Source organism: Ovis canadensis, chromosome 12, assembly GCF_042477335.2.
Source record: "Ovis canadensis isolate MfBH-ARS-UI-01 breed Bighorn chromosome 12, ARS-UI_OviCan_v2, whole genome shotgun sequence".
Lineage (NCBI taxonomy): Eukaryota > Metazoa > Chordata > Mammalia > Artiodactyla > Bovidae > Ovis > Ovis canadensis.
Genome location: NC_091256.1, coordinates 12,868,227 through 12,882,794, shown reverse-complemented (window position 1 = coordinate 12,882,794; position 14,568 = coordinate 12,868,227). Strand labels below are relative to the sequence as shown.

The following is a 14,568-nucleotide window of genomic DNA, read 5'->3' as shown; positions in this document are numbered from 1 at the left end:
CAATGAAAATCACCAGGGTAGCTGTCTTCATCCTCATCTGACTCTACTCCTACAGCAACACAGTATTCAGTTTTTCCCAGGAGGGGTACAAGTGGTCCTTCCCAAGTTGCTGATGGGAAAAGCAAGGTCCCTAAAGGTGGCGTGACCGGCCCGAGGACACAGTCTAGAGCAGGCCTTGGTCTCCTCTGGGGTCCACGGGCCTTCAGTGCCCACTGGCCCCACAAGCAACGGCTAGAGGAACCTGGAGGGCCTGCGGGAGCTCCTGCGGGAAAGGCAGGGTGAGGAGCCCACTGGCTGCTGCCTAGGGGCTGCACCTGGGCTGGACTGTGGGAGGTCAGCCCCCTGCACTCGGTCCAGCAGGCCCGGCTAGCACCCTGGGAAGGCTGCGGCTGATCCTTCTGGCCCTGGGTGTCAGGCCTGACCCAGAAAGTGGGCAGCCTGGCCCGTTACCAGCTGGAAAATCAAGGAAGGAAGGAAGCAGAGCACCGCTTCCCCCTTACAGATATAGAAACCTAGGCACAGGAAGGGTGATGGCACTGGCAAGGCCAAGCAGAGAGTAGCCCCAACAGCCCCCGTGAGGCAAATCCCGGCAACTGCTGTGTCCCGGCACTTCCCTCCAATGGCTGCAATAACTCTGCCAGAAAGGACAACCCACTGCCTCAGTTTATCGATAAGGAAAATGCAACTCAGAGAATTTAGGTAAACGGCCCAACCTCAAGATTCAAAATCCAAAAGTTTCCAATCCGGAACTTTCTGACTCTAAGACTCCACGGTGTTTTTACCAAGCCATCCTGCTTCTCTGTAAGTTGAAGAGCATTCCAGAGTGAGACTGAGTGGGCCATAAAGTATTGGTGTGGGAGGAGAAAGAAAGGTATCGGACCCTGGAGCAGGCTATGGATGAGCTCAAACCCCTTCACCCGCGGCCAAGGCCCTCCACGTTGAGGCTCACAGACCCCAATGCAGGTGCGAACAGGCGCCTTCACACCTCAGGGCTGCAGCTCACAGGATGCCCATGCCTGAAAGGCTTACATTCTTGAGCAGAAAACACCCAGACCTCACTCCAAGCCCAGTTCAAATGTTGCCCCTCCTTGGACTTCCCTGGTGGCACGGTGCAGGGATCACAGGTTCGATCCCTGCTCTGGGAAGATTCCACATGCCGTGAGGCCACTGAGCCGGTGCACTGCAGCCGCCAAGCCGGAGCTACGGCGCCTGTGCTCCGCTCTGCAGCAAGAGAAGCACCCTCAGCAAGAAGCCCGTGCACCACAGAAAAAAGAGCAGCCGTGCTCGCTGCAGCTAGAGAAAGCCTGCGCAGAGCAACGGAGGCCCAGGGCAGTCAAAACAAAATGGAAGAAACTAATAAGTTAAACAAGGTTGCTCCTCCCCTGTGAATCACCCCCTAAAAATCCCAGGAGAGCTGATTGCTCCTCCAGGGCATCCCAGAGCCCTTGGGCAGCCCTGGCCTCTAGTACTTGACTGGACTGCGATAATGATTCGTTTGCCTGCCTGCAGTGGCTCCGGTCGCCCTGTGTTACAGATGAGGAAATGGAGACTCTGAGAGCTTAAGTTACTTGCCCAAGGCCACACAGGCCATCTGGCTCCAGAATCCTCCTGTCCGCGAGGGGGCTGCGAGTCTTCCTTGCCTCCCCCATCCTTAGCGCAGTGCCTGGCCCCTGGCACATGTCCAGGAAAGGTTTGTTTTATTAAAGATGTGGAGGGACGGGGTGTTGCTACTCCCAGCCACCTCCACTCCAAAGCCCACCTGCAGCCCTGGTCCCAGAACGCCCTACTTGTCACTCCACCTTCCACCACTCCTGACCTTGGCTGCCCTTCTCCCGAGAAGCTCCAGGGCCTTTGCCTCGCTCCCGTCCATTTCTTCCTGCAGTGCCCCAGCCGCTGCAAGGGTCTTTCTGTCTTTCCAGTGGGAAACTGAGACCCACGGAAGCCTCACGGACAGTGGATCTGTTCAGAGTCAGGTGTCCTGCCCCCAGGGTAGCGCCCGATAGGGACTGGTTTTACCTCTGCCTCAAGCGAAAAATTTAAAAAAGCAAGCCCCAAGATAGGGGAGCCTGGAGGTCAGCAGCGGCCCTGCCCTCAGCCCAGCACCCACCCTCTGGCTGACCTGGCTACTGGCCTGGGGCGGGCCTGCCGGGGAGGGGCTGCTCCCCGGGGCCAGGGCGGAGGAGACAAACGGCCTTTGTGTCTGCAGCCTCCTGAGACACCTGTTCCCACTCCTGCCGGCCTGCGGCCGCCCTCCCTCAGGGCCGGCCTGTGTGCGGCCTTGTTTGCCCCGCAGCCCTGGAAGCCAGAGCGGCCTGCCCCCAGCATGGGGCTGGGTGGCCCTGCCAGCACCTGCCCGGCCTGCCGCCGGCCGAGCACAATCACCCCGCTGTTGACACAGTTGCTGATTTTCAGGAGGGCCGGAGGGACGGGAGGGCAGAAGCAGCAAAGGCATTCAGCGCCCGCCTGGCTAATTGCAGTTGGCCCTAGCAATCCTGAACCCTACCCCTCATCCAGCCCCCCTCCCCCACTCCTTGCCCCACTGCTGCCTGGGAGAGATTTGGGCTTCCCGTCTCTGGGTCACTTGGGTTTCCCACCACTGGCAGCCCCCACACATCTCATGCATATCAGTGCACCCCAAAACCCATGCTGCCACACACAATCCATAGCCAAACAAGGCTGCCAGGAGCCCCCAGCTACCCTGTCTTTGAACGCTCACCAATCGCCCTCCCCTGAAAAGTCACGATGCTCCAGGTCCTTGGTGAGGGACAGGATATCTGAAATGCCCTTGGAGACCCCAGTGGGGCCCTGGGAGATGTGGGGAGACCTGTCCTTACAACCTTCTCCCTGACTTGCTCTCGATAAGCTGTCTCCTCACCTTCCAGGTCACTATGCTTCCCCTTAAAAGAAAGAAAGTGAAGATGCTCAGTCATGACTGACTCTTTGCGAAGCCATGGACTGTAGCCCACCAGGCTCCTCCGTCCATGGGATTATCCAGGCAAGAATACTGGAGTTGGGTGCCATTGCCTTCTCCAGAGGATCTTCCTGACCCAGGGATCGAACCTGGGTCTCCCTCATTGCAGGCAGACGCTTTACCCTCTGAGCCACCAGGGAACCTTCCCTGACTGCCCAGATCTGGCTGTGGTGCCCTCCCGGATGCTTGGATGCTCTGCAGCCCTCTCCCCGCACCTCCTAACCTTCACTTCATCAGTCAGTATCTAACCTTTACTTTCCTCAAAACTGGTGTCTCAGCCTGTGTGCAGGGCACAGCTTTGAGGCCGCTCCCCTCCCGCCTGCTGGATGGATGCACGATGGAGCAGCACTGTTGGGCCAAAGACCCACCCCACCTGCACCCCAGGTTCCCACTTGGACAGTCACCTCTTGGATTGATAGGGCCTGGTGGCCAGTTAAAAGGTCAGTTAAAAGAGCTTCAGGAATTACCTGTTAACTTGCCACCAGCACATGAATTTAGATGGGTAAATCTGATTAGCCAGTCATCTCCCAAGAGATCAAAGAGTAGGATCTTGAAGGACAAGGGATAAATGAATCTGATGATGGGAGGGGGAGTGGGGAAAGCAAGGACACAAAGACCCAGCGGGCCAAAGGCCAGGGAAGGCACCTGGGGGAGAAGTTACTGTTGGGAGAGCAGGGACTTTCCCTCTGCCCACTTCCCTGACCCATCTAAGAGCCTCGACTCAGGACTTGGGAAATTTGCTTCACCCTTTGGTGAATTGTCCTAACAGGACACTGACTCCACAGGAAGGCAGCCGGAGTCAGACTCTCCAGACCCCCTAAAACTGCCGGGTATACACACACCCATGCTCACGTACAGGCACTTTCCTCAATTCTGGTTCCCCAAACTCCAAGTCAATCAACACCTAGAGAGAGGAAACAAATATCTAAATATCACCTCCAAATTGCAAGTCTCAAGTTGAGGAGTATGGATCTAAGGGTAGGGAGATCTGGTAGCAGAGAAAGGAGCTTACCTTGTGAAAAACACAGGTGCCCGATGCTCTACACCAGTTCCAAAGGGCCAGCATGCACAGCTGTGCAGGGTGTGCGTTGCACGACTCCAAGAGCCCTGCTCACCCAGACCCGAGAGTCATCATCCCTGACTTCCTCAGGTACCAAAGAGAAAAATCTCCCCTGCCACCTACCTCTACCCCAAGCAAGTTGCCCTTTCTCTGTTCTCTGCCCTGTTCCTTGGCTTGGGGACCTGGGACAGCTGAGCCCTTCACCCCCACTAAGGGGAGAAGCCTTGATCTCCTGGTCTCATCAGCCCAAACGAGGGGAGCCCACTGACCTCCCCAATCCTAGCCTCCTGGTGGGGGGTGGGGCTACAGTCCCCACCACACCCTCCCGCCCCCCACCAACAATGACACAGGAGGAGACTGCGTCCTTGCAGAGAGGACAGTGGTGGGTGATCGCCTCTCTGATAGGCTAGAACTGAGCCCCACTGTTGGAGTGGGGGGAGGGGCGGCTTCACTCTGGCTCCTGAGTACTGGCCCTGCCGGACTCTCTCTCCCCTTTCTCCCTGACACCGGTCTAATGTCCCCACTGCCTTCCAGGGGCTGTTAGAGGTACTGCCTGGTTCCCCAGGGCTAGCAGGCACGGGCTTACACACGCTTACACGCTCCTTCACACACCCTCCCTCTCCACCGGCCACGGACAGGGGAGCCAAGCAAGTCAGAGAAATGGCAGGTGCTGGAGGGCCCCTCCCTTTTGCTTTCAGCGGCTCCCCGCTCGCTCCCCACTGTCCGCGCCCCACTGGCCCCAGATGCCTGGTTGTACCTGGGAACAAGCGTCCTTCCAGCCCCTCCCCACTAAGCTTTTATTCGTGCTTCCTTCCCCACCCCACCCCACCCCACCCTACATTTCAAGGGATGGGCCTGGAACCAGAGCCTCGCAGGAACGGGTGAATGACTTCAGGCTCCTTCCTCTGGGCTGGGGTGAGGGTGCTGAAGCAAGGCTGGGTCAGAGCGGCACACCTGGGGTGCACAGGCCGGCCTGTGGCCAGGTAGGACTTGATTCTTTTGAGTCAGCAGGAGGACAGCTTTAGCCAGAGTTCACTCCCTTCCCTGCCCTCCCAGGTGCCAGAAGTAGGAGGCCTATGTGCCAGCTACTGGGCAGCCCACCCCAGCCCACAGCCCACGGGGGTGGGCGGGGCACGAGGTGGGGCCTGCTCAGCGGTCATCTCAAAAGGGTATCAGCCCAGGGTTACAGGCCTCTTATATTTCCAACTATGGCTCCTCCGACCATTCTCTTTCAGCAGAATATTCTACTGTTGGTCAAGCCTTGATTTCCAGTCGTCCGGAGAAGAAACACGGATCACTTTTTCTGTTTCACCGTCTGGCAATTCTACATATATTTAAAATCCTTTCCATTCTGATTATAACACCTATTGTTGTACTACCTTTAGAAACTGCAGAAATATAAGCCACAATTAGAACAGAAGTCAAAAAAACAAAACAGAAGTCAAGAAAGATGGAGGTCTGGGGTGGGCCACTCCCAGCTACTGGCACTTGGCTCGCTGTGCGCTTCGACTCTGACTGGCCACTGACCCTCGTCTTGGCCTTACAAGGAAGTCCCCCCACCGTGGCTGCTCCTTCCCAAGGCTGCACCTGGGTCCCCAGGGCACCCACCTCGTGCCCACTCAGCGCAGGCCCTGAGGCTGGACTGGGGCACCTTCAGCCCCGCCAAGAAGCAAGCAGGACCCAACCCTGAGGCCCCTGCCCTCCGTGGGGGAGGGAGGGACGGGACCAGGCCCTCTGGAGCTGGCTCCCACCCCTTCCTGTCACACAGGGCACATTCCATTCCCAGTCAAGCGAGGGGCGGGCCTAGAGGAGGTGAGGCTGGGGAGATCAGTCTGGCCTCCTCTGGGGTGGGGCCCCCAGAGAGCTCCAGGTCTGGCAGGGATTATAGACCCGAGCCACCAGAGATGGGAGCCTGAGTGGGCGTGCCCTATCTGTGGCTCCTTCGCGTTCCCCTCTCTTCAGGCCAAAGCAGTGACACTCTACCTCGGACACGTCCCCAGAAGACACAGAGGGACAAGCAGGGGAGTAACGCTAAACCATCCCGCTCAACCAGGCCGCGATCGCCAGGGCTGCTCATGCGTGGGGCTTCATGCCAAGGCCATTTAAATGCTAAGGCCACTGATGGTGGGACGGGAGTCTGCTGCGTGTATCAAGAGAACTGAATTAAGATTTGATGGCACGTGTCAGGCTTCCCAGAGGATCCAGGCGGGCCTAGGCAGGGATGCTATTTAAGAAAAAAATGCAGCAGCTAGAGATACTGTCCTCACTTCTTCCTTCCTCTCCTCTACGACCCCAACATCCCTCCCCCATAAAAACACTCCTGGCTGGTATCGCCAGCCTTTGGATGAGATCCCAGCCCCTGCTGCTCCTCTAGCTGGTCCTCCTGCGCACACCTGAGATGCTGGGCCCCACACAGCGTATCCTGAGCTGTGCCCAGGCCCTGGATTCACCCCCTGATGACCCTGGGAGCAGGCAGGGGATACTCTGACCACTTCCTCCTCACCCCTCAGCCTCTCAGAGTTCTGACCACTTCACTCTGGACAGAGGTGTGTTCCCAGGGGAACCACAAGGGCCTTCACCATCATGAGGCCTGAGCAGGGTCAGTCTCAGGGTTCTCTGGCTAGGCCCGTGGATGCAACAGGTCCTAGAGCCAAACCGAAGGTCGCATCCACCCCATTTTACCCCTCTTAGGAGGGAACTACCACATCACTGCTGCTTAGAGAAAGTATTTGAATTTTTAGAAGAGTCACTCCTGATTAGAGAAGCTGGCGGAGGTAAATGTGGTGCTACTCAGCTGGTTTGTAACAAATCTCCTACCTGAATCATCCCAAGAAGCTGGAAGGTAGGCCAAGGAAAGGGCAGTCAAAACAGGCGTAAGCCAGGGCATGCTTTCCTGCTTGGAAGCGGGAGACAGGCAGAAGACAGGATACGTGAAAGCAACCTTCTGTGTGTCCTGGTCCCCTGAGTGGTGGCGAGCACCGTGACAGCCTTCCTGGCTAACATACCTGAGTTCCAGGAAGAGGGCTAGCAGAGGGTGAGGATCGCGGCGAGTTCAGGCAGGAGTGAGCCCTCTTAAGCAAACACAGACACAAAAATAATTCCCATTCAAAGCACAGTTTACTGTGGGCCTGGCCAGGCCTTCCCAGCACAGAGCCCTTTTCAAACACTCAGCTTCACCCCTGAATGAGGCTGGGGAAGGAGGCGTGTGGGCGCAGCTGCATTTGAATTCCCCTTTTTCCAGGTGCATCAGCTTCCTAGTGACCTACTCAGGGAGCTGCCCAATAAGGACCAGACTCAAAGCACCCCAGAGAGCAGAAAACCTGCACAGAATCAGGCATGAGCCCTCAAGGACGGGGACACCTAAATCCTCTGGAGGAGCAGGCCTTGCTCAAATGAACACTCGTCTGACAACAGCAAACCCAGATCCTTACCGTTCATGGACCACCTACAGACTCAAACACATACGAGCCTCCCAAATTTTAACAGGGAAGTACTGCTGTCATCCCATTTCATAGATGGGGAAATGGACGTTCAGAGATGTTATGTGATGAACAGCTCTCCTGGCTCTAAATCCTTCTTACTGTATATATCATGTTGCCCTGAGGCTGCTAATTATCACAGTAGAAAAATGTTCAAATGCTCAGGATGGGGCCCTCCCTACTAGGAGGAAAGATGGGAATAAGGATGTAGATGAAACCCAAGATATTTCCAAAGCCAAGGCAGCACTGGAAATTGTCAGCATTGCAGATCCCAGCATTCCTGATTACCAGATCTGAGCTGGAGGTGGAATGCGCTCTCAAAGCAAGAGCAGAGCATTGGGTCAGGCAATGGTGTGCTAATGAGACTCACTGGCTTTACCTCCAGAATGACCCCCACCAGGCTGCCTCATCCAAGTCACCTCAACTCAGAAGCAGTCTGCTAGCCAGCCTCTCTTCTTCAGTTCCTGCTCCCCTTCAAACTACTCTTTGCTTAGTAACCAAAGTGATACCTTTTCCCCACATTTTCCCCCCACTTGTAGAAGTAATTTGTGACCATTGTAGAAGGCTGGAAAAACTAACAGAAGATGAAGGAGAAAATAAAATTCACCCATACGTCTGGTGTCCAGAATTAACCTCTGCTATGTATGTGTGTGATGTACATGCCATTATTTTTACAAAATTGGTACTAAAATATACAGTTTTAGATTTTTTTTTTATTATATACCTTTTCCAGGCTTACGCTATACTTTTTAAACTATGCTCTCTGGTTTTGAGTATTTTTTTTTTGGCATAGTGGACACATACACAGGGTACTATCGATACACTCAGAAAGGACACAAGAGTCTACAGAGGAGACACTGTCTTTCCTTCATCCCACTCCTCAGCCACCATTTCCCTCTCCTGGGGCAGCTCTGATTACCAAGTAACCTTTTTTTATGTTCCAAATAACCTTTTAACATCATAAATCAGAATGTCACGCCTCTCCTGAAAACTCTTCAACGGCTTCAATGATGAGGCCAGTTTGGGCCCACGGCCCTGGTCCTGAGATGCAGGCTCCTCACCAGGCCCCGGGAGAACAGCCCCGGCCCTCCTGGCTTCTCTGGGCGCCCTCTCCAGCCGCACCGCTGTTGCAAACCCTGTTCTGGCTGCAGGGGTCTTTCTGTTGCTGCTCCCTCTGCCCGGAGTCCCCTTCCTTCAGGTCTTTGGGCAGCGAGTTCCCTCTCATCCTTTAGGCCTGGGCTGAGCCAGTGTTTTCCCAGGTCAGCTTTCACTGGCCTCCCCACCTAGGACCTCCGCTGACGGTCCCCACACATACACTGCCTATCACATCACCGTGTTGTACTTCTGAACATCACATAGGATCTAATACTGTTTTGGCTACTTATTTCAAGATATTTATTGCCTCCCTCCAGAAAGAAGGCTCTCAGAAGGCAGGCACACTACCTGTCCCTTCAACCCTGAAGTCCTGATGCCTAGCACAGGCCTGGCATACAAAAGGAGCTCAACACATTTCTTTTAAAGCGATGAATGAGGAGACTAAAATGCTGGTTCTCATCATGGAGAGCCCACTTGCAGGATCTCCAAGGACCAACTTTCTGGCCATCTTCTCCCAGGACTGGGGAGGGGGTTAGGGGGTCAGAGAAAGAAGAGAGAGGAACCTGTTGCCCAAGGCAGGGTGGGTGGGCAGCAGCTGCCTTGCTCTTCCTGTTGCTCAGCTCCCCCCTACTTGGGCGGTGCATCTGCAGGGTCCAGAATCAGACAAGGAGCTCATGACAAACCCAGACTCCTAGTAACCACTCCAACTGCAAGTGGAAAATGGAAGGTGGAATCTTTGCCCCTTATTTATTCCAAATCCTACATCGAGTCTGCCCAGGCAGCTGGGATATTCCAAGTTCCCAAGTGAGCCCCAGCATCAGGCAACACAGATGGCACCTTGGGAGCAGAGCTCCCCCAGGAACAGCCTCAGCCCATCCCACTTGACTCTTCCCTGGGGCCTCAGACACCTGGGCTCCGCTCTCCAGAAATTCATCCGGCCCCAGAGACAGAAATGGGCATCCAATCCTGAGCCAGGAGCCCAGGCCAGAGCCCTCTCGGGGATGCTCCCCTTCCTGGGGTCTGATTTCCACTGCCTCGAGCCAAGATTGATTTTTAAGAATGAGGAAAAGGAGGGAATAAAATGCCTTTCACAAAAATTGTGAAGGGAGGGAGGAGGGGAAGAGGAGAGGAAGGAGAAAAAGAAAGGAAAAAGCAAAAAGACTTCACAAGATACAAGGAGTGTTGTTGTTCAATCACCATGTGCGTCGGACCCTTTGTGACCCCATGGACTGTAGCCCTTCAGGTTCCTCTGTCCACGGGATTTCCCAGGCAAGAATACTGGAGTGGGTTGCCATTTCCTTCTCCAGGGGATCTTTCCAGGACCTGATCCTGCATCTCCTGCACTGGCAGGCAAATTCTTTATCACTCAGCTGCTAGGGAAGCTCACACAAGGAGTAGGGAGGTGCTAAAATCAGAAGAGGGTGGAAAGAAGTGTGAGGTTTTTTCCTTCCCAGAAATGGACAATAATTATAATTGATTAAACGAGCACAATCCCAGAATGCTCTTCTGAGCTATGTACAAAGTCAGTTAAGTAATAATGGCAATAATAATGTCACATTCCTCCAGCACTTGCTATGTGCTAGGCACTATTGTATGGCCTTCACTAAGACAGCCCCATGAAGTAGGTACTGTCCATATTAAACCTATTTCACAGATGAGCAAACAGATACAGGTTAAACTTCTCAAGATCATGTCTCCAGTAGCGGTACCTGGGATCCAACTCTACAGCCCTGTCTCTTAATCACTAAGCTAGGCTTTCAATGTTCCAACTACCCTCTTGGAGTCCATACCTTCCAAACCTGTATCCTTTACCTGGTCATTAGACCCCGGTTTCAAAGATGTGTGCATAACTCTGCCCATTTTGCATGGGGGACATCTGGACGCTTTAAGGGACTTGACCAAGCACACGCTGTCCAGAGGTGGGGAATTATACCCCAGCATCTCCAGCCCCACTTCCCAAGGGAGCACAGTAGAAAGCAGGGTCTCTGGAAACTCCGTCCAGAGCAGCAGCATCTTCTCTGGCTGTCTTTCGCCAGATCCTTTTACCAGCGCCAAGGCGCCCTGCCCGGAAATTCCCACAGAGTCAAAGCAAACTTCCCAGGAAAACTCTTGGGCTTCCTCCTAGCCCCTGTCACGGAGGAGGCTGCCAAGAGCGCCGTTGGAGTCCTTGCAGCTGCCGTCGGCCCTCCAGGGCGGGAAGCCGCGGCTTGTGCGCTCGGGGTCCTCCCAGAAAGGTCTAGGGCTGAAGTTCAAAATTCACTTCCCGCCCCGGCCCCGCTCACGGCTCTGACCTGGACTCTCCCGCAACCCCCACGCGTCTTGCCCTCCCCAGCTCCGGTTAAGTAACGGGGCACCTCGAGCCCGAAGACCAGGCGGGCAGATGGGAGAGTCCCGCGGGCGATCCCCGCGCGTCTGGGGACTCGAGCAGCCGGCGCGCACACGTGCGTGCGTGAGTGTGTGTGCATGTGTGCGACTCGAAGCAGCCGGCGCGCACACGTGTGTGTGTGTGTGTGTTTACGTACAGAACGCGCGGGGTGGGAAAACAATGGCGAGCCGCTGGGAACAGAGCGTCTAGACCCCCTTCCCACCCTCCGCCCCCAGGCACGATTTGCTTTTGCAGAGAAATGGGGATGAAAAGATTCTCCTTCCACATGCAGAGGCGGGAGGTTGGGGGTGGTAAGAAGGCGAGGGTGGGAGGGGAAAGAGGGGTGAAACTGGAGCAGCCGGAGCAGAAAACAAACAGGGTGCAGCGCCCAGCTGGTCCGCTGGGAAACAAACCTGGAAGGGCGAGAGAGGCTGCGTGGCCCGCCCCCCGCACCCAGCAGAAGCAGGACAGGGGCAGATCTGCGCCACGGGGCGGGCGCCGGAGCCCCAAGCCGGGCGCTCGCTGGTCGCCCCGGCTTCTCGCTAGGAAATCCTCGAACTGGACGTACAAGTGAGAAAAACCCAGTGCCCCTGAGCAGTAAATGAGAAGCGGGGGGCGGTGCACCCCAAGCCCGGCTCGTGTGGTGCGCGCAGACAGACACACAGCCACCCACGGCCTTTCCAGGCTTCCAGCCCTCTCCACCCCAGCCCAAGTCTGCCCGCGGGTATCCGCCAGTACCCGCCTAGTGCGGGGTAGGTGGGGACCCGTTCCTTTGTGAAAAACTTTGCCGAAGATGGAAACTCGCAGAGAAAAGACCCAGCGTGTGCTCAGAAACGTCGGGTCGCGAGTGTCAAAACTTCGGAGGGCGGGCGAGAGAGACGCGACGGCGCGCTCCGGGCACGGGGGGCGCACTTACGGCTCAGCCGGGCGCCGGGCTCGCGGCTCGGCGCTCGCGCTCCTCCTCGGTCCAGGTCCTCGAGGCCGGCAGCCCGGGCTTCCCGTTCACATGCCCCCGCGGCGCGGCGGCCGGGAGCGCCGGGCCGGGGCGGCCGCGCTGGGAGGAGGCACGCCCCCCGCCGTCGGCCGGGCAGTCGGCCGGGACTCGCGGCCACCCTGGGTCCGCGCCCGGCCGCGCGCCGCCGTTGCGGGCGGAGAGCTCGGTTCCGGCCGGGCGGCGCCCTCGGCCGGGCCAGGCCGCTCCCTGCACTCTGCCCTCTGGCCCCGGCGCGCGGCCGGCTCCCGGCCTTCCGCGGTCCTGCGCGCGGACTCACGGGCTCCGGCGCCGGCCCGCCCGGCTCTCCCGCTCCGCGATCCGCGCCTCGGCTCGGTCCCCAGTCACGGCCTCTGAGGCTGATCGCGGCGCCCCAGGCTCAGCCCCGGGCTCACCGCTGCCGGGCCGGGCTTCCAGGACCCGCACTTAACACAGTTCAGTTCCAAGCCGGGACTGGGAGCGGGGCGCTCGCTGCCGGTTGCTCGCTGCTGCGAGGCGACTCCACAGCCTCAGAGGAGAAAAAGGGAGGGAGACCGAGAGCGGGCTGGGTTGGAGGAGGGAGGAAGGGTGGGGAGATGGAGGAGGAGGGAGGGACAGAGAGTTCCCTCCTCCTCCCTGCGGCCAGGTCCCTCCAGGCAGCAACAGCTGGAAACCTCTGCTGCAAAGGGAAGAGCGAGGGCTCCCGGGCGGCGGACGGGGGTGGAGGTGGGTGAAGGGATGGAGAGAATAGAAGAAAGAGGTGTATTCCTCTCACTCTCACTGCCCAGGTATGAGGTCATTCCAGAGGATCTTCGCTCCTTAGAGCAAGACCCAAGAAGTTGTCGATCCAACTCCCAGCCTCCTAACCCCTCCAGACAGAGAATCTGGACTTAAAAACCCTGTTTCAGAACCTCCCTTAGGAGCATGATCCCACCTGCAGCTGGACGGCTTCCTAATGTGGCAGACCACTCCCCAGCCCTGTCATTTTGCACTTTCTCAAGCCCTTTTATTTTTTCCCTGACCTGTTTGATACTGTGGGGGAGGGGAGGATGGATTCGTTTGAATCAGTGTACTTATTAAATGCCTATGCCTGACCCAGCTGAGTGCAAGGGACACCAGGATGAATGAGAAAGTGCCCTGTCCTTTCTGGAGGAGACAGAGGAGTGAGCATATGATTACAGTGACGTGGAAAGGTGCTGAGACCAGCCAGGCACGTGGAGCATGGGGACCACCAAGAGTGCTGCGACCTGGGAGAGATCAGGCTTCCTGGGGGAGGTGCCATGTGAACTGGATCTTGGAAAGCAGAGCAGATTAAAGGTGTGGCGATCCTGGATCTGCAAATAACACTCACAGTGCAGGTGGCCAGGATCTCAGCTGATGGTCAGCCAGGCTCTAAGACTTCCTGAGGTTTTGGATATCATCATTCCTCACCACCTTCCTTGGCTAACTTATTCATCTTTTAGGTCTCCACCCAGATATCTACTCTCCCAGAGCCTCTCTTGGTGGGCAATCTGGCTCAGAAAGCCCCCCACCCCCACCCCCGGCCCCCAGTCACAGATAGTATGGTGGCTGCTCATTTGTCTGACTGCCTTGTAAGCACTGCAGGGGCAGGAATGTGTCTCTCGGGCTCACTGTTAGACTCCTTGTGTTTAGCCAGGTCTTGGCAAAGAGCAGCCCCGTGATAAATATTCGTCGATCAGTTGGTTGATTGAAAGGAATAGGAGGTCAGTGAGGAATTCTAAGCAGGCCTCTACTGAGATCATTCCAACTGAAGACAGGGAGGCTAGTGGCCAGTGGCGGTAACCAGGGTAAAAATAATGTGGGCCTGAGCTAAGGTATGGGTGAGGAGAGTGGAAAGAAAGAAATGGGTGGAGTTGAGGAGGTGAGAAAAGTCAAAATTCATTCTTCAGGGACTGGCATTTGGAAGAAGCCAACTGTGGGTGAAGCCATTTCAGAGACTATGGAAATCTCTCAGGTGCCACCAAGCTTTTCCTCCTCCCAGCAAACATGCCAGGGCTTCCCACGTATCGGGGCGTCTTGTCTGGCTGCTGATCAGCTTCAGTGGGTAAGCTCATTATGGATTCCTCCTTGTAGGGATCCTCGGTTTTGGCAAATGAGATGGGAAGAAAGGAGAGCTTAGGAAGCGGGCCTTCCTCTCTCCAGTATCCCCGCCCACTGTATCTCACTTCACGAGTGTCTGCTCTTCCCAATCACCGACACTTGAATTGGGACCTTTATCGTATCTGCCTACTGCGTGTTAGGCATGGTACTTTTGACGTACACTATCTGTTTGTACCTCATGCCAGTTCCGTGAGGGTGGTATCACTATCCCCATTTAGGTAAGGAAAAGGAAGCTCAAGGTCATAGCTAGAAAGTGATGGGAGGAAGTAATGTGACTTTGAAGATTCTAGGACTTTCTATGCCTACTGCACCATTTCCTGGCAATACCAGACTTACACATTTAACCCCATGTGACCATTCCCTCCTTAAAACACCCGCTTCAAGATGCCACCCTCTTCTGACCTCACTGGTTGCCCTTTCTCAGCCTCCTCTGTTTACATTTCTTCCTCCACTGCTGTCTCCAGGTGAGAGACATCCCGTTTTCCTTTCTCTTTCCTTTCTCTCCCT

The 14,568-nt window shown here is 56.1% G+C and overlaps 1 protein-coding gene across 7 annotated transcripts in view; it reads right to left on the bottom strand.

Annotated features, from left to right (window-relative positions):
• The window catches only part of SOX13 (SRY-box transcription factor 13), a 46,688-nt gene extending 34,201 nt beyond the window's left edge, over positions 1-12,487 (bottom strand). For 5 of the 7 annotated variants that reach the window (XM_069544474.1, XM_069544477.1, XM_069544478.1 and 2 more), the window contains exon 1: positions 11,887-12,487. The gene's annotated coding sequence lies outside the window, so the exon portion shown is untranslated. Of the gene's footprint in view, positions 1-3,827; positions 5,796-11,886 lie in introns of those variants that run through there. The other 2 variants (XM_069544475.1, XM_069544480.1) reach the window with 1 other exon arrangement.
• Between the last annotated feature and the right edge of the window lie 2,081 nt (positions 12,488-14,568).